Consider the following 26243-nt stretch of genomic DNA (forward strand, 5'->3'; position numbering starts at 1 on the left):
TGGTCCACCATTGGTCAGAGGGTGAATTCTAGGTCCCCGACAATGGCACCAATATTACGGGGGTTACCTGAAACGTAGATTTGGGCCTGAACGTGAGGTCTAGATCCCTTTGTGTGGCAGCGTCCGACTTATTGATGCTGAGGTACTGTCTGTCCGAGTTCTTCATGAGGAGGTAGCGGGTGGTATCTGCAAGAGACTCCGATGCTTAAATCAGCAAGGACTTTAGGCAGGTTTTTAGTAGATTAGAACGTGTGTTATACCTAGGGGGTGCTAGTGTATTTATACTAGAACTGCTAACCACCTTTTGTTGGAGTAATCTTATCTTTTCTGGTAGATAAGCGTTCCTTTTATCTTGGGAGTTTGTTAAGATTCACCTTCTAGATACAGTGGAGGTTTTAGGGAGCAGTTTATCTGCTTTGAGTGAGTAGGGCTTTCGCCCTTAAGAAGTCGGTGTCCGACCTTGATAAACCACTATTTTATGGTTTATCTTGTGCTAATTTGAGTGGTTTTTTATCAATTCTTTACTCACTTATTCATATAATTTGCATGGTTTTACAATTCCTTCCTAATTCTGTGATATAGTTGAAAACATGTTTCCTGGGCCTTTAAACTATCAATTTTAATTATCTTTTATTACCATTCGATGCCGTGATCTGTGTGTTGAGTACTTTCAGGATTTATAGGGCAGGAATGGCTTAGAGGATAGAAAGGAAACGTGCAAAAGTGGAAGGAACGCGAAAAATGAAGTTTTGAGAAGCTGGCAGCGACGCGCACGCATGAGTGACGCGTACGCGTGACTAGCGCAAAAGACAAGCGACGCGTACGCGTGACTGACGTGTATGCGTGACAAGAAATTTCGCCAAACGATGCATATGCGTGACCTACGCATACGCGTGATATGCGCCACGTGCAGAAAGTTGCAGAAAGCTATGGGGGCGATTTCTAGGCTCCTTTTTGGCCCAATTCCAAGCCCGAGAACACAGAATAGATGCTGCAAAATGGGGGAATCATGAGAGGAATCATTCATTCATTCATTCATCAATTCACAAAAATTTAGGTTTTTAGATGTAGTTTCTAGAGAGAGAGGCTCTCTCCTCTCTCTAGGTTTTAGGATTTCTCTTAGTTTTAGGTTTATTTCTTCTCAATTCCAGGTTCAATGTTCCTTTAATTTAATTCTCTTCTACTCTTGATTGTTCTAGTCCTTTAGTTTATCTATTTCTCTTGTTGATTCATTTATTTTCCTAATTTAGTTTATGAATTCCCATGTTAGACGTGATTTTCTATTTAATGCAATTTGAGGTATTTCAGATTTATGATTGCTTTCTTCAATTTATGTTATTGATGCTTACAATTGGTTGTTTAGATTTTATTGTCTCTTATTGCTTTTCTATATTTTTATGTTATGCCTTCCAAGTGTTTGGTAAAATACTTGGGAGGGCCTTAAGTTAGATTGTTATGATTCTTGGCTTTGGTTGAATAATTGGAGACGCTCGAGTTATCAAACTCCTTTGTTGATTGATGATTGAAAGTTGCTGGTTGATTTGGATCCCTCTAAAGCTAGTCTTTCCTTAGGAGTTAACTAGGACTTGAGGAATCAAATTGATTAGTCCACTTGACTTTCCTCCATAGTTAGAGGTTAACTAAGTGGGAGCAATGAACAATTCTCATCACAATTGATAAGGATAACTATGATAGGACGTCCAGTTCTCATACCTTGCCAAGAGTTTTCTTAGTTATTAATTTAATTTCTTGCGATTTTATTTCCTTACTCCTTATTTCAAAAACCCAAAAAGATACTTTTCCACAACCAATAATAACCACACCTCCCTGCAATTCCTTGAGAGATGACCCGAGATTTAAATACTTCGGTTTAATTTATTGGGTTTGCTTTAGTGACAAACAAGTTTTTGTATGAAAGAATTCTTTGTTGGTATAGAAACTATACTAGTAACGAGAACTTATTTGTGAATTCTCTACTAGCAAAGATCCGTTCGTCAGACCTCCTAAAATAGGTCGGGCTTACCTTGAGGTCTATCTTTATTGGTAGGGCTTTTAGTGTTATTGAGTTCGGCTTTCATTTATTGGGCTAGGGTATGAACACCAGCGAATACTATATGAAGAGCATTAGCTCTTCTCCTTCTCCAAGCAATGAAACACATTGCTGGTTGCATGAGGAGAAGGAAGAAAACTCCATAACTCTAACCTCTCATTTAAATCCCTATAACTTTCGATTCGGAACTTTGATTGGCGAGTCGTCAGTCGTCACGCATTCGTCTCGGAATCCTCTACAAGACCACTAACAATTTGTTAAGAAATCTGAGTTTTCACACCCAGATCTTCTCATCTCAGTTTCAAAAATTTGGAGTTTTGGGTATTGAAGAATTGAATAATTTTGATGATTTAGGTGAACTCTGGCAATGGAAAATTATTGGATTTTACTCAATATCTCGTGGGTAATGGTAAAGAACTCATAACCCTTGTGAATCCTTTAATTATATGAGATTGGATAGTAAAATTAGTGGTTGTGTATGTAATTGTGTGAAATTATGTTGTGTAAATGTGAATTGAAACAATAATGATAATGTTGGAGGCTTGGAAACATATTCAGAGCTTGAAACTCACTTGGTGAAGGTTTGGAGCTTGTGTATCGAGGGCTTGCGGTGCCTTGTGACTTAGGGAGAAATCGGCCAAGATATGGTTTCGGTTTCTCGTAACTAAAATATAATGTGTCATGAAAACTTAGGTTTGTTAACCGTAAGATAGGATTTAATTGTTGATGTTGTTGATCATTGATATTTGTTGGTTATTGAATTAAATTGTTGATTGGAATGTGTTGAGGATAATTATTGAATTGGTGTTATGGAGTTGTTTAAGTGAATTATGAGGTGTTGAATGTTAAGTTTGTCTATGAGAATGCATTGCTTGTCTATGAGTTTGTCTATGGATAATTTTTGACTATTTAGTAAAAGTGAATTTTTGACCAACTTCGACAAGTCATAACTCGGCTTCCGGGCCCCCAATTTGTGTCAAACTTGTTTCAAACAAAAATTGGATCCGTAAAGTTTATGCCGTTCGAAGAACGGATGAAACTATTTTTGGGCTTGACTGGCAAGGATTATGGTGGTTTACCGCTTGTCCAATGTCGACATGTCTGTGGGGATCGTGGTGATTTACCGCCTACGGGTTATAAAATTGTGATTCATGCACCTGACAAGGATTGTGGTAGTGTACCACTTGTCAAGGATTGCAGTTGAGGTAGGGATCGTGGTTATTTACCACCCACAGGTTGTTCCTTTCCAATTGAAAAATGTCTGTGGTAATCAAGGTGGTTTACCATTTGCAGATAGTGAGAATCATGGTGGTTTATCGTTCACGAGGTGAGGATCGTGGTACTATATCGCTCACCAGTTTTCAAGAGGACGATGCCCAGGTTAGTTACCGGACATGTCGGGTTGGCTTTGTAACTGACAGATGAGGCTCATCAACCATATGGCATGCATGCATCATGGACATTTGTATGTTTTATTTGAGTGGGTATTGTCTTGGCTTGCTTAATTGTTTATTCATGTTAATTACTAATTGTCTACTTGTTATATGTGCTTTCTTTGTCTGTTTTGCTTGTGTTTACAACTGAGAGATCTCTCATACTGGCAGAGGAGATGCTGATGACGGTTCCACTGGCAATGGGGAGGTTAGAAGGAATCAGAAAGGATTTAGTTAGTTTAAAATGAGAATCCTTTAGTTAGTTGCTATGTTTTTCAGGTTTAAGTTATGAATTTAAGTTAAATTTAAATACTGGAAGTTCTAAGGTTGCCTCTGCTTTTTCCGAGACCTTATATGTTAGTTATGTGGGCACCATTACCATACTGAGAATCTTTGGTTCTCATTCTATACAAATGTTGTTGTTTTCAGATGCAGGTCGAGAGGCACCTCGCTGAGCGTCTGATGTTTCTAAGGAAGCAAAGTCTAGCTTTTGGGATGTTATATTTTGAGCTGTTGTTCTATATTTATGTTTATAGACTCTTCTATGTATTTATATAACTTATGTTTTGTCCCTCTTAGAGGTTGACTGGGAGAAACAAGTGTTATAAACGGTCTTTTTGGGTTCTTGGGGGGTACTTATGTATATATATATATATGCTCTGACTGGCCTTCCCTTCGCAGGCCATCTTTTTCGCGCGATCTTATCTACCTTTCTGCGTTTATGCGCTCATGAGTAATGCGCTTTTCTTTTCGCGGTTTTTGCTTAAACCTTTCTTCAAGGCTCCTAGTTACAAATTTCTTCAAGTATATCTGTGTATAATTTTATTTTTAGGGGTCGTAATACCTCACCACATCTGTTTTACGACTTAAGTGTAAAGTTCTGTGTGATAGGGTATTACAAACGGTATTGCTATGGACTTTGTGTCAGGATTGCCAAGGAGTAGAGTAGGATTTGATGCAGTGTGGATGATTGTTGATCGATTGACGAAATTCGCTCATTTCTTGCCTATCTGTATGACTTATTCTTTTGAGAAATCGGTGAGGTTGTACATTAAGGAGATTGTAAGATTGCCTAGTGTGTCTACAACTGATAAGCGGATAATTTATACGCTTTTTGGCATTGTTTTTAGTATGTTTTTAGTATATTTTAGTTAGTTTTTATTATATTTTTATTAGTTTTTATTTAAAATTCACTTTTTTGGACTTTACTATGAGTTTGTGTATTTTTCTGTGATTTCAGGTATTTTCTGGCTGAAATTGAGGGACTTGAGCAAAAATCTGATTCAGAGGCTGAAAAAGGATTGCAGATACTGTTGGATTCTGACCTCCCAACACTCGAAGTGGATTTTCTGGAGCTATAAAAGCCCAATTGGTGCGCTCTCAATTACGTTGGAAAGTAGACATCCTGAACTTTCCAAAAATATATAATAGTCCATACTTTGCCCAATATTTGATGGCCCAAACCGGCATTTCAAGTCAGCATAGAAATTATGGCGTCAAAACGCCAGAACTGGCATAAAAGCTGGAGTTAAACGCCCAAACTGGCACAAAAGCTAGCGTTTAACTCCAAGAAAAGTCTCTACACATGGAAGCTTCAATGCTCCGTCCAAGCACACACCAAGTGGGCCCGGAAGAAGATTTCTGCATTAATTACCTATTTCTGTAACCCTAGGCTACTAGTTTTCTATAAATAGGACCTTTTGCTATTGTATTTAGAGACTTTTACACACAGACTTTCATATACCTTTTGATCTTTATGTTTGGGGAGGCTGGCCATTCGGCCATGCCTAGACCCTGTACTTATGTATTTTCAACGGTGGAGTTTCTACACACCATAGATTAAGGTGTGGAGCTCTGCTGTTCTTCATGAATTAATACAATTACTATTATTTTTCTATTCAATTCATGCCTACTTCTTCTCTAAGATATTCATTCGTTCTTCAACTTGATGAATGTGATGATCTGTGACACTCATCATCATTCTCACCTATGAGCATGTGCCTGACAACCACCTCTGTTCTACTAGCAATGGCTTGAATGCGTATCTCTTGGGTTTCTAATCTAAGATTGGAACCTTCGTGGTATAGGCTAGAATCAATTGGCGGCCATTCCTGAGATCCGAAAAGTCTAAACCTTGTCTGTGGTATTCCGAGTAGGATCTGGGAAGCGATGACTGTGACGAGCTTCAAACTCGCGAGTGTTGGGCGTGTGACAGACGCAAAAGGATCAATGGATCCTATTCCAACATGATCGAGAACCGACAGATGATTAGCCGTGCGGTGACAGCGCATTTAGAACATTTTCACTGAGAGGACGGAAAGTAGCCATTGACAACGGTGATGCCCAACATAAAGCTTGCCATGGAAGGGAGTATGAATGATTGGAAGAAGGCAATAGGAAAGCAGAGGTTCAGAAGGAACAAAGCATCTTCATACGCTTATTTGAAATTCCTACCAATGAATTACATAAGTATTTTTATCTTTATTTTATGTTTTATTTATCTTTTAATTATCAATTCTCCATAACCATTTGAATCCACCTGACTGAGATTTACAAGATGACCATAGCTTGCTTCAAGCCGACAGTCTCCGTGGGATCGACCCTTACTCACGTAAGGTATTACTTGGACGACCCAGTGCACTTGCTGGTTAGTTGTGCGGAATTGTGACAAAGTGTGATTCATGTTTGAGAGCTCCAAGTCTTTGGCGCCATTGTTGATGATCACAATTTCGTACACCAACAACCATAGTGTTAGATAGAGATCATTGATTCACTTTAAAATTTTGGGGAGCTTTCTAGAAAGTATTCAGAACTTAATTGTGCTTAAGCACGGTGTACCATCCTCAAACCAATGGCTAATCAAAGAAAACGATTCAGACTCTAGAAGATTCATTGAGAGTATATGTGTTGGACCAACTGGCGAGTTGGGATCGCTATATGTCGTTGGTGGAGTTTACGTACAATAACAATTACCATGCAAGCATCGAAATGGCTTCGTATGAGGCTCTGTATGGGAGAAAGTGTCGATGTCCATTATGTTAGTATGGGCCAGAGAGGAACGTTTGTTGGGGTCTGAATTGGTGGCTAAGACGACTGAACATATTAAGAGGATTCGAGCCAGAATTCTTATTGCTCAGAGTCGTCAGAAAAACTATGCTGATCGAAGATGGAAGCCTTTGGAATTTGAAGAGGGAGATCATGTATTCTAAAATATTACTCCGACTATGGGAGTGGGTAGAGCAATAAAAATGAAGAAGTTGGATCCCTATTACATTGGTCCATTTCAAATTCTTAAGAGGTTTGGGCCAGTGGCATATCAAATGGCTTCACTGCCATATCTTTCAAACCTGCACGACGTATTTCATGTTTCTCAGTTTTGGAAGTACACATCTGATGTAACACACATGTTAGTGCTCGAATTGGTTCAGCTGAAGGAAAATCTTACATTTCAAGTGGCTCCGGTGAGAATTGATGATGTCAGCATCAAGAAACTACGCGAAAAAGAAGTTCTATTGGTGAAGGTTACTTGGAGTCGAGTGGGAATGGAAGAGCATACATGGGAGCTCGAATATGACATGCGGAAGAATTACCCTCACATATTTGAAGGTAATTGTAATTAAATTTTGAGAGCAAAATTTATAATTAGGTGGGTAGGATGTAAAACACAATTAAATAATAAATAATAAATTAATTATGAGTGAAGAAGGTTAAAAATCTAACAATTATAATTGGGAGAGATAAATAATTTAGAATATGAATTAAAACACTTATCTTAAAGGTTTTGGCCCAAGGTTGGGCCAAACAAGACAAAAACCACAAACAGACTCATGTTAGGCCTAAGCCCATAGCTTATAAGCCTTTCTCCCTTCATATTTTAGCACTCTCCCCCTCATTAACACAAACACATTTAGCATAAAGAGAGAAGAGAGGAAGAGAGTGGTGCTCTAAGGTCATTATTCACACTCACACAAAAATCCTCATAACTTTCAATCCGAAGCTCCGATCGAAGATCCGTTTGTGATCATACGTCGCTCTCACCATGTTCTTCGATTCTATCTAAGTATTTTCCATTTCTCTTCAATTTCTCATTTTTGGTTTGGGTGTTGAGAAAATTTTGATTTTTCAATGATTAGGGGAGGTTTAATCTTGAGTTTTGATGGAGTTTCAACCCAAGGTTACGTGAGATAAAGTAAGGAAGCTTAATTTTCTGAATTTTACATTTTGAGTAAAAACCCTAGTATGAATATTGAATAAATTATTGTGATTAGATTATATGGATTAGCTTGTCTTGTTTGGTTGAATTGGTGCGGTTGGAGTACGTGGTATGATTTTGGAACAATTGGCAGAGGCTTGGAGGAGTTGGTTGAGGCTTGATTCAGGTAGGGAAGGAAATTCAAGTGTTGGAAAAATCATCATCGGTAAGGTACGGGTCTAAGTTTTAAGTAGGCATTATATAAACTATGTGAAAACCTAGGCTAATTGTCCCTAGGATAGGATTGAATAAAATTGATTGTTGTGGTGATTATTTGGTTTTATAATAGCTTGAATTATGATGTGAATATATGTGTGTGAGTGTGTGTGTGTGTGTGTGTGTGTGTGTGTGTGTGATGGAAATAGTAATTGATAAGAAAATTGGGCCAGAGGCTGTGATAGGGTGAAGAATTTCCTATTTGGTAAGTTGAGGTAAGTGGTGTAGATTTTTATATGACAATGAGAAGACTGATGTTTAGTTGGTTGTGAATTTGGATGTATGAATGTTGTGTATTGTTGTGAATGGATATAGTTGATGAGACATGCTAAATGAGTTAGTATTGAGTTGGTTAGGCTTGAAATAGTTGAAAATTGATGAATGAGTGTTTGGAATATTTAGAAATGGTATTGGAGTAGTTTGAACTAAATTGCGTTGAGAATTAGTGAAAATAGGCAATAGTGTGGATTTGGGTAAAAATAGAATTTTAACCAACTTAAACGGGTCATAACTTGGCGCTCGGAGTTTGAAATTTAATGAAATTTGTCTTAAATTAATAGTATATATATATATATATATAGAAAGAATAGTATAATCTAGAAGCCCGATGAATGATATTGCTCAAAAACCCGATTTAAAAAGCGCAAAACGTACTAACGGGGCTTCTAACTTAAAACACAAGGTACAGATAAGATATATCAAAAGGTAGTATAATATCATAAGAATCTAGCCACGGCTCGTGGAGTTTAAGCCGGCTAGCCATATACAGACTATGCAGAAACCAGACAGTAAAAAAATAGCTTATACAAGTTTTGTTCTCTCAATACATGCCTTTAGGCTAAAACAAAATACAAAAATGAGAGATGTATAACAAAATAAACAAAAGACTCCAAAAGGTATCCAGATCCTCCGCTTCTGTCACCATCCAAGCAACTCACCAAGGTGGTTGCGACCTGCATCTGAAAAACACAACAGAAATATGGTATGAGAACCGGAGGTTCTCAGTATGGTAACAGTATCCAATGATGTAGGATATAAGACCCCGGGACGCCAAAGGCAATCCTAGACTTCATATCCATTATAAGATTCATCTTAGGCATACTAACACAATAAAGCATAATAATATAAATCTTAACATAAATAAACAGGGTACTCTATCTTAGGGGATTTCTAATCTAACCAACACCGTTGTCCCACAGCCTTCACCAACCTATCCTCCATGCAATCCCATCGCCACGGCCTTCCGAACCTCCTCAATCCCAGCAGAAATCACAAATAATTGCAATGCAAATAAATCACAAGTATAAGCATATAAGAAGAGTAGTCAAGTAAGCAAATAGGCATGTTATTCAATTAGGCATACAATTTTAAGTCGACAAAGCAAACAAACATATAGAAAATGCACATGATGAATGCCTGCCTTACTGGCTGTGATATCACATTGTCGGTTCAACTGCCAACCCGACACATCTCCATGGAGATGTCGCCCTTCGGAATCATCGTTGGGAACCCCCGAGATATAGTGCTCGGATCACTGTCCAGGGTTTTGAGCATGCACGCTCTATGGATCTGAAGGGATGTGAGTGGGATACTCTTGCCTCAGACCTCACATCTCAATGTAAGCGAGATTAACCACCGTCCTTACGATATCCTCACTGTCCTTAGCATCTCATAATCTCAGTACGAATCAGTACTTCAGTGGTCTTTCAGAAAATATTTTCAGTATACATGGATCCATCATCTCATTTAGAGTCCTCGACTCATCTTAACCACCATAAATTCACATTTCAGTTCCGAACTCAATAGTTCCTCATTTCTCATCTCATATACCAATCATCCTTCACATACCATCAAACCATCCTCAGTACACCCGAGACCTAATCCTTCATTCTCTAATTTTTCATAAAAATAATCAACTAAAACCCTTAGATTATTTCCCATGTTTTCATACTCAAAATTAAGCCCAAAAATCTCAAAATGGTGTCATAAAAGCTTACAATCATGTTGAGAAGGTGAAATAGTTGAAAACAAAATTAAATTTGAGAAATAGGGCGTGTGCGTCCGCACAGGGGTGTGCGTGCGCACGCCCAGAAAGATTTTTAAAAGTGTGTGTACGCACAGAGTAGGGCTGGAAATGAGCCGAGCTGAGCCGAGCTAGACCAAGCTCAAGCTCAGCTCACAAAAATTGAGCTTGGGTCACGACTCGACTCATTAACAATCGAGCTTATTTTTTAAGCTCAAGCTCGGCTCACCAAAAGCTCACGAGCTGGCTCAAATAAGAGAAACATAGATACATAATCTATAATTTTATATCAATAAATTATAACTTATATATTTTTAAAAATATTTGAAAAGATCAATTTTATATATTGTTTATCTATCAATAAATTATAAATTTTTTATTTATGTCCTATATTAAAATTATATGTAAAAAATAAATATAAATATTAAATAATTAAGATTGTTATAATATATATATAATCGAGCCAGCTCACGAGCTAATGAGCTGAGCTTATCCAAGCTCAAACTCGACTCATTTAATTTATGAGCTCAATTTCAGGCTCAAACTTGGCTCACCAGCTCACGAGCTTAGCTTATCGAGCTGTTAACGAGTCGAGCTCGAGCTGGCTCATGAGCTGGCTCATGAGCTTCCAGCCCTAGCACAGGGGGTGCGTACGCACAGGTACGAAAATTTTCAAGTCTGTTCACCCGCACAAGCTGTGCTAGCGCCCCCAACAGACTGACCTTCCCAACATGTGCGTGCGCACAGAGCCGTGCATACGCACAGGTTGTAATTTCTTATTCGTGTGTGCGTGCACAAGCTGTACTAGCACTGCAACCAGGGAGCCTTCCCCTGCTTGTGCGGACGCACAGGTCTGTGCGTGTGCACATGTTAAAATGTTCGCAGGGCTGTGCGTGCGCACATACCAGAAATCATAAAATTCTATAACTTAGCAGAATTTCAGATTTTTACACCAATCTTTGAATAATCATAACTTCCTCTACGAAAACCCAAATTTTACAAACTTTATATCTATTTGAACGGTTTTTAATAAGCTTTAATCTCCAACAAATTTCAATAAATTTTGAAAACCGAGGCAAAAATTATGATCAGACAAATTTTACCAAAAACCCATTTTTACCAAATTTCACCATTTTCACAATTGTTGAAAAAAACACAACCAAAACCATACCAAACCATTCCAAACTTTATTTTCATCAAAATCTATCCTTTGTATCATATTACACCATAGTATCACATTTTCCTTCACATTTCATTATTCTCAACCTCAATTATCACATATACAACATATTCACCAATCATCATTATATCACTATCAATTCTCATCGTCAACTCAACCATGATTCATATTAGTAATCAACAATACTCATTCATCCAAGTCCATCATATTTCAACTTCATCATTTAACCATAACAACAACATCAATTCGTTATACATCATCAACACAAACAATCATCAACAGCATATAAATTTCCAAACCTATCTTATGGGTCACTAGCCTAAGTGTCCATGAATATTATATACTACATAGAGGAAACTGAAACCATACCTTGGCCGATTCCCAATATACCAAAACTCAAAATTGAGCACACAATAGTCACCAAAAAGCTTTCCAATACAATCCAAGCTTCCAACAATCACCAACAAGCTCCAATAATATCCAACAATCACAACTTCAAGCTATAACACACATAAACTATAACTAATCAACCTAGTGCTCATAAAAATTGAAATTTCACAAGGGTTCAAGAGTAACTCACCTTACTCAAAAGTTTTGGAAGCCAAAACCACAAGCAATCAAGTACTAGAGTGTACCTAAACACCCAAAACACAAGATTTCACTCAACCAAATCCTACAACTCGAATTTCTCAAGAACACAAAAACCGGGCAGAGAAACTCGAGAAACTTACCATAATGCTTAGATAGATGTGACGGGCTCGGCGAGAGATTCGCGTAGCCGCTGACGGCACGCGAATCAGAGTATCGTAGCTCGAGATATCGTGGATTGAAGCGAAGAGTGAATAGTGTTTCTCTCTTCTCCTTTCCCACTTCTTTTCTGCTGAGTGTGTGTTAATGAGGTGAAGGGTTCATTAAATGAACCTTTATATATGTTGGACTTGGGCCGATCCAACCCGTTAGCATTTTTTAGCCCGTTTGGCCCAACTTTGGGCCAAACCTTTAAAATTAACGCCCGGTTTTCCATTTATAACATTTTCCTAAGGTTTTTGACTATTCTCACTTTTTCTCGCGCAGTACCAGGCAGATTTGAAACGCTTGATTTGCGGTTTTTCACGGTTTTTCGCAAAAAACACATTTTCTGCCTTAGAAAGACCCACTGAGTCCAAAAATCACATTTAAATCCTCAAATTCTCATTCTAACTTTTCGGAATCTAATTTAGACAATATTAATTACTTAATTAACCGGTTGATTAATTGTAGTTCTTACATTTCTCCCCACTAAATAAGAAATTTTGCCCTCAAAATTTAATGATTACCTGAGAAAAGCTCGGGGTAATCTTTTTGCATCTTGGATTCCAATTCTCAAGTATGCTCTTCAACTCCCGCTCACTCCCAAGCTACTTTAACTAACTGAACTTCCTTTCCTCGCAGCTTCTTCACACTAGTATCGTTAATACGCACCGGGGTTACTTGGAAGGTTAAGTTCTCCCTCAACTCGACTGACTCAGGCTCCAACACATGTGCCGCATCCGACGTGTACTTGCGGAGCTGTGACATGTGGAATACGTCATGTAAGTTAGACAGATGAAGCGGCAAAGCTACTTGATATGCCACCGGCCCGAATCGTCTCAGAATCTCAAACGGTCCAATGAACCTCGGATTCAACTTCTTGGTCTTAATGGCTCTTTCGATCCCAATTGTCGGTGTAACCCTTAGAAATACATGTTCTCCCACTTCAAACTCTAACGGTTTCCTTCTCTGATTTGGATAACTCTTCTGTCAGCTCTGGACAGTTAAAATTCTCTCCCGAATCTTCTTAATCTTCTCAGTAGTCTCAGCTACCAAATCGGGATCTAAAACACTTACTTCACCCGATTCATACCAACAAAGTGGAGATTGGCACTTCCGTCCATACAAGGCCTCATACGAAGCCATCCCAATGCTCGCATGAAAGCTATTGTTGTACGCAAACTCCACCAATGGCATGTAGCGATCCCAACTTCCGGGTTGATCCAACACACATGCCCTCAGTATATCTTCTAATGTCTGAATAGTCCTCTCTGACTGTCCATCTGTTTGTGGATGATATGCAGTACTGAGACATAGTTTTGTACCGAAAGCTTTTTGGAAAGCTCTCCAAAATCTTGATGTGAATCGGGGATCACGGTCCAACACTATGCTCGATGCACACCATGCAACCTTACTATCTCCTTGATAAACAACCTCGCTACCTCTTCCATTGAACAACTTATTCGGATAGGTAGAAAATGAGTGGATTTGGTTACGCGATCCACAATCACCCAAACCGTGTCAAATCCCGACCTAGTCCTCGGTAAACCGGTCATAAAATCCATTGCAATTCCTTCCCATTTCCACTGAGGAATCTCAAGAGGCTGTAGCATCCCTGACAACTTCTGATGCTCTATCTCCACCTTCTGACACGTCAGGCACTTGGATACCACTGTTGCTACATCACCCTTCATCCTAGACCACCAGAACATCTTCTTTAAGTCATAATACATCTTCGTATTTCCGGGATGAATAGAAAACCCACTGTTGTGAGTTTCTAACAACAAATTTTGTCTCAAACTCCCAACATCCGGTATGCAAATCCTTCCCTTGTATCTCCATAATCATTCACTATCTTTAGTGAATTCTTCACGCCTCTTATCACCAACTGGTTGAAATAATCGTTGAAGTTGTTGCTCATCTTCCTAGGCCTTCTGAATCTCTGTTTTAAAGGTACTCGAGATCTGCAACTGATTCAAACAAACTCTTTTAGCAACTTCACCAATATCCAGCTTAAGATCTACGAACTTATCTACTAGCTCTTCTTCCTTGATTCTCATCCAAGCTATGGTTAACGATTTTTGGCACAATGCATCTGCTACCACATTCGCCTTTCCAGGGTGATAACTCAACTCAAAATCATAGTCCTTTAACAATTCCATCCACCTCCTCTGTCACATATTTAGCTCTTTCTGATCAAAGATGTACTTGAGACTCTTATGATAAAAAAAATGCTAAATCTCACTCCATACAAGTAGTGTCTCCAAATCTTTAAGGCAAACACAATTGCCGCTAATTCCAAATCATGAGTGGGGTAATTCACTTCATGCGGTCTCAGCTGACGTGATGCGTAAGCCACCACATTTCGGTGTTGTATCAACACGTAACCCAAACCCTTCAGTAACGCATCACAATATACTTCAAACGGTTCCTGCGATTCTGGCAAGATTAAAACAGGTGCTGAAGTTAACTTTTGCTTCAAAGTTTGAAAACTCTCTTCACACTCCGATGTCCACACAAACGGTACCTCTTTCCTTGTCAATTTAGTCATCGGTAGTGTAATCCAGGAGAATCCTTCAATGAATCTCCGGTAATATCCAGCTAATCCTAAGAAACTTCTGACTTTCGTTACCGTTGTTGGCCTTTCCCATTCCATCACTGCTTTTACCTTAGAAGGATCTACTGTTATTCCTCCTTTGCTCACCACGTGACCTAGGAACTTCACTTCCTCCTTCCAAAACTCACACTTTGACAACTTAGCATATAATTTCTGCTCTTTTAAGATTTGCAACACAATCCTCAAGTGTTCCTCATGCTCCTTTACCGTATTAGAGTAAACTAAGATATCGTCTATGAAAATCACCATGAATTTGTCCAAATAGGAACGAAATACTCTGTTCATGTAGCCCATGAAAATAGCAGGTGCAATCGTTAACCTAAAGGACATTACGCAAACTCGTAGTGTCCATAGCGTGTCCTAAACGTAGTCTTAGGGATATCATCCTCTTTCACCCTTATTTGATGGTAACCGGATCTCAAATTGATCTTGGAAAACACTCCAGATCCTTACAATTGATCCATCAAGTCATCTATCCTTGGCAGCGGGTACTTGTTCTTCACAGTCACTTTGTTCAACTGTCGATAGTCCACACACACTAGCATTCCTCCATCCTTCTTTTTCACCAATAAAACTGGCACTCCCACGGTGATACACTTGGTCGAATGAACCTCTTATTCAGAAGCTCTTCCAACTGAGTCTTTAACTCTGCCAGCTCTATCGAAGCCATTCTATACGGCGCAATCGATACTGGTCCGGTTCCCAGCACCAATTCAATTGCAAATTTAATCTCCCTTTGAGGTGGAAACTCAGGGATATCTTTCAGGAACACCTCCGGAAAGTCTCTAACCACTGGCATCTGATCTAAGTTCTGAGCATCACCCAACGCATTAGCAGTGAACATGCCAACGCATTAGCAGCCAACAGGATATAACTCTGACACTCCTCCCCACTACAATGTACCATTACAGAGTTCAGGTAATACCCCGCAGCTACCACTACTCCATTTTCTCCTTCCAGCATAAATTGAATTGTCCGTTCAAAGCAATCCAATAAAATTCGGTTCTTTGACAACGAATCAAATCCCAATATCATCTCCAACCCAACCATTGGTAAACAGATCAAGTCATGCACAAAGTCTCTACCCTCAAGCTTGAAACCTACTTGCCTACACCCTGACCTAGTCATCACCGTCTGATGCGGAGTATGTACATGCAGATCAAATACTAACTCTGATACTTTCAAGCCTAGTTCCTCAACTTTAGCAAACGAAATAAACGAATGCGATACTCCAGTATCATACAATGCAACTAAGGATTTATCACTAACTAGACATATACCTCTCATCAACGGATCTACCTTGAAAGCATCCTTGGCGTTCACAGCAAAGACTCGGCCTTGATGCTGACTCTGGCCCGCATTTTGGTTCCTTCCATGAGTGTAATCCCTCGCAATGTGGCCAGGCAACCCACAACTGAAGTAACCACCTAAACCAATCTTGCATGAGTCATAAGGATGAAAACACCCACAACGTACACATATCAAATCCAGAGAATTCTTACTCTAATTTTCTTTCCCTTTAGCATACTGAAACTGAGTCTGAGTGTTCTTCCTGAAGCCTCTTTGACCTTGTGTCGCATATCCTCCTCTTTTGATGCTTTGACCCCTCGGATGAAAATACTTGCCACGTCCCTTGCTAGTGTTTCCTCCATGAGTTTCCTTGGACGAAGCTACCGTCTTGGCATACTCTTTCCACCACCCTTGCTTTGTTCACCAAGTCGGAGAAGACATGGATCTCCATAGGAGCCACAGCAGTCATTATGTTGTCCTTTAAGCCTCTCTAGTACTTGATACACTTCCAGCTCTCATAGGTCTCCGGGACACCCTGACATATCCTAGAAAACCTACAAAGCTCCTCAAACTTGTTGGTGTAGTCCGCCACAAATAGGGAACCTTGCTTCAGCTGCATCAGTTCCTTCTACTTTGCTTCCCTTGCAGACTCAGGAAAATACTTCTTGTAGAAGGCCGTCTGAAATATGTCCCATGAAACATCGGCGTTCTGAAGCTGTAGCAAGCGGCACTCTGCTTGCCACCAGTGTTGGGCCTCTCCCGCAAGCTAATAAGCAGCAAACTCCACATATTGATTATTCGGAACGTGCTGCACCTGTAAAGCACGCTCCATAGCCTGGAACCAGTTGTCCGCTTCAGTAGGATTAGTTGATCCTCGGAAAATTGGCGGATGAACCTTGAGAAACGTCGCCAAGGTCATCGGAACACCACCCGTGTTATCACCATTTCCCTCAGCATTGTCATTCACATTTCCTTCACCATTTTCGTTTCCGTTTCCGGTCGGTTGGTCCAATCTCTACACAGCTTGCAGAGTCGCAGAAACATTAGCCTCCATGGTATTAGCGAGATTCACCATTGCCGCTATGAATTCGGCATGGTTCTCAACTGGTTGCTCATTCCTACTTTCTCGTGAATGCGCTCGACTTCATCTGCAAGTGGCCATTAGGGTTCCTGTCTACACTAAACAATCGATATCAAGGTGATTAGTCTTAATATCAAAAGCCTAGTACTTCAATTATCCTAATAGGCACTCACAAATAAGCATGCTATGCAATATCAAACAGATAACCTAATAGCATCAAAGAAAAGACACACAGAGTATGCAATAAAGCACAATCGGTCCATCCCTCAGGCTCACGAGGACGAAACGCTCTGATACCACAAAATGTAACACCCTAATTATCCTAAGCCTTACCTCATGCCATCCGCTCTGATACCACTAAATGTAACACCCTAATTAGCCTAAGCTTTACCTCGCGTCGTAAAGCAAAGATTAATCAGAGATATAGAAAGAATAGTATAATCTAGAAGCCCGATGAAGGATATTGCTCAAAAACCCCATTTGAAAAGCACAAAACGTACTAACAGAGCTTCTAACATAAAACACAAGGTACAGATAAGATATATCAAAAGATAGTAGTATAATATCATAAGAATCTAGCCACGGTTCATGGAGTTTAAGCCGGCTAGCCATATACAGACTATGCAGAAACCAGACAGTAAAAAAACAGCTTATACAAGTTTTGTTCTCTCAATACATGCCTCTAGGCTAAAATAAAATACAAAAATGAGAGATGTATAACAAAATAAACAAAAGACTCCAAAAGGTATCCGGATCCTCCGCTTCTGTCACCATCCAAGCAACTCACTGAGGTGGGTTGCGACTTGCATTTGAAAAATATAACAGAAATATGTATGAGAACCGGATGTTCTCAGTATGGTAACAGTACCCAGTGATGTAGGATATAAGACCCCGGGACGCCAAAGGCAATCCTAGACTTCATATCAATCACAAGATTCATCTTAGGCATACTAAAACAATAAAGCATAATAATATAAATCTTAACATAAATAAACAGGGTACTCTATCTTAGGGAATTTCTAATCTAACTAACACCGCTGTCCCACAGACTTCACCAACCTATCCTCTATGCGATCCCATCGTCACCGCCTTCCGAACCTCCTCCTCCCAGTAGAAATCACAAATAATTGCAATGCAAATAAATCACAAGTATAAGCATATAAGAAAAGTAGTCAAGTAAGCAAATAGGCATGTTATTCAATTAGGCATACAATTTTAAGTCGAGAAAGCAAACAACAACAACAACAACAACAACAACAATAACAACAACAACAAAGCCTTGTCCCACTAAGTGTGGTCGACTACATGAATCAAACGACGCCATTGTGCTCTGTCATGTGTCATGTCTACAGAGAGACTATTTACATGTAGATCTCGTTTGACCACCTCATAGATGGTCTTCTTAGGTCTTCCTCTACCTTTCGCCCATCTTCCATCTCATCTACCCTCCTGACTGAATGTTCTATCGGTCTTCTTCTCACATGTCCAAATCACCTAAGACGCGATTCAACCATCTTTTCCACAATGGGTGCTACTCCAACTCTCTCCCTTATATCTTCATTCCTTATTTTATCTAATCGCGTATGACCACTCATCCCTCTCAACATCTTCATCTCTGCCACACTCAGCTTATGTTCGTGCTCCCCTTTAGCCGCCCAACACTCCGTACCATAAAGGTAGAAAATGCACATGATGAATGCCTGCACTACTGGCTGTGATATCACATTGTCAGTTCAACTGCCAACCCGACACATCTCCATGGAGATGTCGCCCTTCGGAATCATTGTTGGGAACCCCTGAGATATAGTGCTCAGATCACTGTCCAGAATTTTGCACCTGCACGCTCTATAGATCTGAAGGGATGCGAGCGGGATACTCTTGCCTCAGACCTCACATCTCAATGTAAGCGGGATTAACCCCAGTCCTTACGCCGCTACCGCTACCTCGATAGGCGTGATTAACCACCGTCCCTACCGAGCACATAACGTCTCAAAATCTCAGTACGAATCAGTACTTTAGTAGTTTTTCAGAAAATATTTTCAGTATACATGGATCCATCATCTCATTCAGAGTCCTCGACTCATCTTAACCATTGTAAATTCACATTTCAGTTCTGAACTCAATAGTTCCTTATTTCTCATCTCATATATCAATCATCCTTCACATACCATCAAACCATCCTCAGTACACCCAAGACCTAATCCTCCGTTCTCTAATTTTTCATAAAAATCATCAACTAAAACCCTTAGATTATTTCCCATGTTCTCATACTCAAAATTAAGCCCAAAAATCTCAAAATGGTGTATAGAAGCTTACAATCTTATTGAGAAGGTGAAATAATTGAAAACAAAATTAAATTTGAGAAACAGGGCGTGTGCGTCCGCACGCCCAGGAAGATTTTTAAAAGTGTGCTTACGCACAGAGGTGTGCGTACGCACAGGTACGAAAATTCACAAGTCTGTTCACCTGTACAAGATGTGCTAGCGCCCCCAACAGACTGACCTTCCCAACATGTGTGTGCTCACAGAGCCGTGCGTACGCACAAGTTGTAATTTCTTATTGGTGTGTGCGCGTACAAGCTGTGCTAGTGCTGCAACCAGGGAGCCTACCCCTGCATGTACGGATGCACAGGTCTGTGCGTGCGCACATGTTAAATGTTTGCAGGGTTGTGCGTGTGCACAAGGCTGTACGTCCGCACATACCAGAAATCATAAAATTCTGTAACTTAGCAGAATTTTAGATTTTTACACCAATCTTTGAATGATCATAACTTCCTCTACAAAAACCCAAATTTTACAAACTTTATATCGATTTGAAGGGTTTTCAATAAGCTTTAATCTTTAACAAATTTCAATAAATTTTGAAAACCGAGACAAAAGTTATGATCAGACAAATTTCACCAAAAACCCATTTTTACAGAATTTCACCATTTCCACAATTGCTGAAAAAAACACAACCAAAACCATACCAAACCATTCCAAACTCCATTTTTCATCAAAATCTACCCTTTGTATCATATTACACCAATCCTATCACATTTTCCTTCACATTTCATTATTCTCAACCTCAATTATCACATATACAACATATCCACCAATCGTCATTATATCACTATCAATTCTCATCGTCAACTCAACCATGACGGCACGCGAATCAGAGCACCGTAGCTCGAGATATCGTGGATTGAAGTGAAGAGTGAATAGTATTTCTCTCTTCTCCTTTCCCTCTTCTTCTTTTCTACTGAGTGTGTGTTAATGAGGTGAAGGGTTCATTAAATGAACCTTTATATATGTTGGGCTTGGGCCCGTCCAACCCGTTAGTATTTTTTAACCCGTTTGGCCCAACTTTGGGCCAAACCTTTAAAATTAACGCCCATTTTTTTATTTCTAATATTTTTCTAAGGTTTTTGACTATTCTCACTTTTTCTCACGCAACACCAGGCAGACTTGAACCGGTTGAATCGATTCAATTGCTGGTTTACGATTTTTCGTAGAAAACACATTTTCTACCTCAGAAAGACCCACTGAGTCTAAAAATCACATTTAAATCCTCAAATTTTCATTCTAACTTTTCAGAATCTAATTTGGACAATATTATTTACATAATTAACCGGTTGATTAATTACGGTTCTTTCATGCACGCACTAGTCAGGATGAGTGTGAAGACTCGTGTGTACATAAGAAGGTGATGCATACGCACGAGAGGGAGTTTTCAAGTTGTGCATACACACAACTAGTCATGTGTATGCACAAGCTTGGAAGCATTTCTGATCGGTGCGTACGCACAAGGGTGATGCGTATGCACAGGTCCTGTTTTCTCAAAATTTCTCTATTTTTGACTATTTGGCTTTCCCGATAAGCTTGTAACCCTTGTATATGGTTTGATAATTAGTTTTTAGGCTCCGGAATGAATGTGGGGATATGGAATGGATTAAATTGGTATAATGATTGAGATTATGGATTGAAGGGTCAGAGATATTGCTGAAAGCTTATGGTTAATGAACCTACTGAATATAACATTGATTAAAGATTTTACTGTGAACTGTTTGAGATATAAATTACTGCAATGGCAAGGACGACGGTAAATCCCGCTTGCGCATTCATTGGTATCTGTTCTGGATAAGTACGATGTTTAATCTCGTTTGTTCGAGGTACCCAGTAAAGACAGTGGTTAATCCCGCTTACTTGTGGACTAATTTGGCTGCCAAAGACGGTGGTAAATCCCACTTGTGCAATTGATAAACGTTCTGGGCAAGGATAGTTTGGTAAATCCCGCTAGCTTTTATGGAACCTAAGGGTAAGGACAGTTGGTTAATCCCGCTTACCCGAGTCGGGTCTGGCAACATAACCGACACATGAGCTCATGGCCAGTAGGATAGGCATGTATCATGTACATCTATGTACAATTGCTTGAGTGTGCATCTTGTGTTTGGTTTGCCTAAGTGAATATATCTATTTAACTGCTAATTGTTGTGATTACTTTTAATTGTGTTTGCACCTTATTACTTGTGTTTGTTACTGTTGAATAAACTACTGAACCATATACTAACTTGATGTGATACTAAAAAGGAAGTTGTTGAGATGTGTTGTGAAGGACAGAGGATAAGGAGCACTGAGATAGATGTGGACTTAGTATGTTTACCCTGTTTAGTTTAGTAAATCCTAGGCTTGAATCTTGGGTGTTGAAGTTTAAGATTGCCTAGCGGGTTCGTGTATTTTTACATCGTCTCTATTTGGAACTGTTACCCTACTCAGAACCTTCGGATTCTCACCCGTTGTGGATTTTATTATTTTTCGGATACAGTACGTGACGCACCTCGCTGAGCATGTTGGATCATCTTGGACAGCGGAGACTCCTTTATATTTTGTATTTTTTGCTTAGAGATGTTTATTTCTCCACTTGTGTATATATATATGCAGTGGTGATATTTAACTATGTACATATGCATCTAAAACCAAAATAAAACCCCAAACGGGTAGAGTTCTTCGCTTGTAGAAAGCTTCCAGCATGCATCTACGAGGTGCCTCATGTCATGCATCTAAAAACCACAAAATATGTAAGGAATGAGAACTGGAGGTTCTCAGCATGGTAATGGTGCCCACATAACAAACATATAATGTCTCGGAAAAGCCAGAGGCGATCCTAGAACTTCCGACAATAGATTCAAACTTAAAACTAAAATTGAAAACCATAAACAGGGTAGGCTATCTAAGGTTCTTATTTCTAATTCCTTTGTAACTTAAGCCCTAATTTCTACCTTCCTCCAATCCTCCAATCCTCTAAAGCTCCGGTGCACAAACAAGCAGTACTGACAAAGCAAACACAAGTAGGATACAGATACAGCAAATAGGTCATATATCAGTTAAGCATGAATATCAATTACGCAAACCCAAGAATGCAAAACCAAACAAGACACAAATGCATATGATGCATGCCTTTCCTACTGGCCGTGAGTTCACGTGTCGGTTACTTTGCCAGAACTCGACACATCCGGTAACTAACCCAGATATCGTCCTCTTGAAAACCGGTGGGCGGTACACCACCACGAACCCCACCATTGCCAGCGGTACACCACCACGAACTTCGCAAGATCCTCAATTGGAAAAACAATACACACATGGGTGGTAAACAACCACGATCCCCAGCTTCTGTGAGCAGTAAACCACCACGATCCTTACAGACATTTTGACACTGGACAAGTGGTAAACCACCACGATCCTTGCCAGGTCAAAGCCCAAAATAATTTTATTTTTCAAATTCGTCATAAACCATTCATAATCATTCATTATGGCCATATTCATCATATACATATCACATTTCTGCACTTCTCATTCATAATTCATTATGTCTCAAGCTTTCTTCACTTCTAAGTTACTCCCTTTTTCTTAGCTTAACCTCTTCACTAAACTTAAATCTAATATTTAAGTTCTAAAGGAGTAAAAGTAGAGTTTTAGCGGTTTAAAATCATGTTAAAATCACAAAAATATAGTTTTGCTGAAAACAGGGTCCCACATACGCATGCCATGTTGCGCGTATGCGGGGGTGTCAATTTTCCCATCCCGCGTCCATGACCCTGGTCCGCGTATGCGTACGCACCCCGCCTTTTTTTCTCAAAAGCTGTTAAATTATAAAAATCAGTTTTATACACCTAACTTTCGACGTTCATAAATTCCTCTACAAAACTCTGATTTTCACAATCTTTAAAACGTTTTGAAACTCTTGAAATTATCTTTAATTTGAAATAAACTTTATTCAAATCCAAAAATCTGAGGCTCAAGTTATGATCTGCCGAAGTTGGTCAAAAGTTCACTTTACAACAAAAAACACCAAACCTCCTTCTTTTCAAAGTCTCACTTCCAAACCAATATTCACTCTTTAAAACAACTCAAAGGTATTCCAAACAATTTCATAACTATTCTCCCTAAACCCAAAACATTCCAAGACTCAATTTTCATCAATTCCAACCCACACAATTCAAAAACAAAACAACATAACTCATATATATACATACATATTCATCAACGTAACAATTCACAATATTCATCATCCTCGTCACTTATTATCACAAGCTCATAACAAATTCAATATTCCACCAAACTACTCACATTAACAAGTTCACAACATTCAACATAATAATCATTAATAATGGCACAATCTTATCATCATTTACCCATTGATGAACGGATTTTTGCTAGTAAAGAATTCACAAAAGTAATCACGTAGTAGGTATAGTTTCTAAACCAACAAAGAATCCTTTCGTACAAAAACTTGTTTGTCACTTAAGCAAACCCAATAAAAATAATAATCAAAGTATTTAAACCTCGGGTCGTCTCTCAAGGAATTGCAAGGAGGTGTATTTATTATTGGTTATGGAATATTATCTTTTTGGGGTTTTTGAATAATGAACAAGAAAAGTAAATTGCAAGAAAGTAAGTTAATAATTAAGAAAACTCTTGGCAAGGTATGAGAATTAGACATCATATCCTAGTTATCCTTATCAATTGTGATGAGAATTGTTCATTGCTCTCACATAGTTAACCCTTACTAAATAAAGGAAAGTCAAGTGGACTAATCAATTTGATTCCTCAAGTCCTAGTCAACTCCTAAGGAAAGACTAGCTTTAGAGGGATCCAAACCAACCAGCAACTATCAATTATCAATCAACAAGGAGTTTGATAACTCAAGTGTCTCTAATTACTCAACCAAAGCCAAGAATCATAACAATCTAACTTAAAATCGTCCCAGGTATTTTATCAAACACTTGGAAGGCATAACATAAAAATATAGGGAACTAATTGGGAATGTAAAATCTAAAACGAACAATTGCAAGCATCAATGATAACAATTAAAGCAAGAAGAAATAAATCTAAAATACCTCAAATTGCATTAAATAGAAAATCAAGTCGAACATAAAGAGTTCATAAATTCAATTGGGAAGATAAATAAACTAGAATGCTAGAACAAATAAAAGTAGAAGAAAAAATAAATTAAAGGGACATTGAACCTGGAATTGAGAAGAAATAAACCTAAACTAAGAGAAATCCTAAAACCTAGAGAGAGGAGAGAGCCCTCTCTCTAGAAACTACATCTAAAACCATAAATTGTGTATATTGGGAAATATGAATGACTCCCCCACTCTGTAGCTTCTAATCTGTATTTTCTGGGCTAAAAACTAGGTCAAAATAGTCCAGAAATCGCCCCCAGTGTTTTCTGATGCATCCAGCATGTGGCTCTGTCACGCGTACGCATCGTCCACGCGTACGCGTGGATTGAATTTTTGCCAAGTCATGCGTACGTGTGATCTACACGTGCACATCTCCTAACAGCATGGAAACTATAGGAAATTATATATCATTTCGAAGCGTCGGATGTTAACTTTCCAACGCAACTAGAACCGCCTCATTTGGACCTCTGTAGCTCAAGTTATGGTCAGTTAAGTACAAAGAGGTCAGGCTAGATAGCTTAACAATTCCTTCAATTTCTTGTATTCCTTCCACTTTTGCATGCTTCCTTTCCATCCTCTAAGTCATTCCTGCCCTATAAACCCTAAAAACACTTAATACACATATCAAGACATCGAATGGTAATAAGAGGGGATTAAACATAGCAAATTTAAGGCCAAAGAAGCATGTTTTCAATCATATCACCAAATTAGGAAGGAAAATGTAAAACATGCGAATTATATGAATAAGTGTGAGTTTAGTAGATAAAATCCACTCAATTAAGCATAAAATGTAGCATAAAATAGTGGTACATCAAATCTCCCCACACTTAAATATTAGCATGTCCTCATGTTAAGCTCTAGAGAAGCTATAAAGGAGTGAAGAGGAATGGTAAAACTTATGAAATGCAACCTATCTATATGAATGTAACTAAATACAAAAATACTTCTACCTACTTGGTTAAAAGTAAACAAATTCTCCAAGACAAACATAAATCAGATTCCACTAATTCAAATCATACAATAAGAGACAAGTAAACTTGTAAGAAGATAGCCCATGAAAGCAGGGAACATAAAATCAAGCATTGAACCCTCACTGGTAGTGTATATGCACTCTAATCTCTCAAGTGTCTAGGGTTAATCACTCTACTCTTCTCTAGTCATGCTTTCTAGACTTTGTTCTTCATCTAACCAATCAACAAAAATTTAGTACACCAATGCAAATATCATGAGATCTTTTCAAGGTTGTATGGGGCTAAGGTAAGGGTGATGATATATGTATGGCCAAGTGAACTATAATATGAATCTTTGACTAACCTAAGCTCTCACCTAACACACACACACACTCTATGTAACTCTAAAAGCATGCCTAGCTACCCATAATTCCCACTTTTGTATTACATACTCATGTACCAAATATTTCTTTCGTTTCACCACATGTGCGTTGATCTTTTATTAAACTTAGCATTGGGGTAATTTTGTCCTCTTATTTATCTATTTACTTAATTATTTGAATATTTTTGGTCTTTTTTTTTTGAATCATAAAAACAAACATAACATATCAATGCACATGAGTTTTTAGTTTTTCTGGTCTCATATGAGTATGCACCCAAATTCCCAATACTTTTGTCAATAAAACACAGCACACTTCCATCAACCCAAGTTCCCATAGTTCCCCACACTTAATTGATACACAATCTCTAACTTAAGCTAACCAAAGATTCACTTGGGGTAATTAATTTATTTTTCCGCTTAAGGCTAGTGATGTGGTAAAATATAGAACAAAAGGAGATTAAAAGGCTCAAAGTGGCAAACAAAGGTAATTGAAAAGGGTAGGCTATTTGGGATAAGTGAGCTAATAACATAATGGC

The 26243-nt window shown here is 38.8% G+C and overlaps 1 long non-coding RNA gene across 1 annotated transcript; it reads right to left on the reverse strand.

Moving 5' to 3' along the window:
* Nucleotides 373-24885, reverse strand: LOC110270269. Its single transcript, XR_002359613.1, has 3 exons — nucleotides 24873-24885; nucleotides 22827-22833; nucleotides 373-459 (listed from the first exon to the last, which is right to left on the reverse strand). It is a non-coding gene; the product is annotated as an uncharacterized LOC110270269 (long non-coding RNA).

Source organism: Arachis ipaensis, chromosome B03 (assembly GCF_000816755.2).
Source record: "Arachis ipaensis cultivar K30076 chromosome B03, Araip1.1, whole genome shotgun sequence".
Classification (NCBI taxonomy): Eukaryota; Viridiplantae; Streptophyta; class Magnoliopsida; order Fabales; family Fabaceae; genus Arachis; species Arachis ipaensis.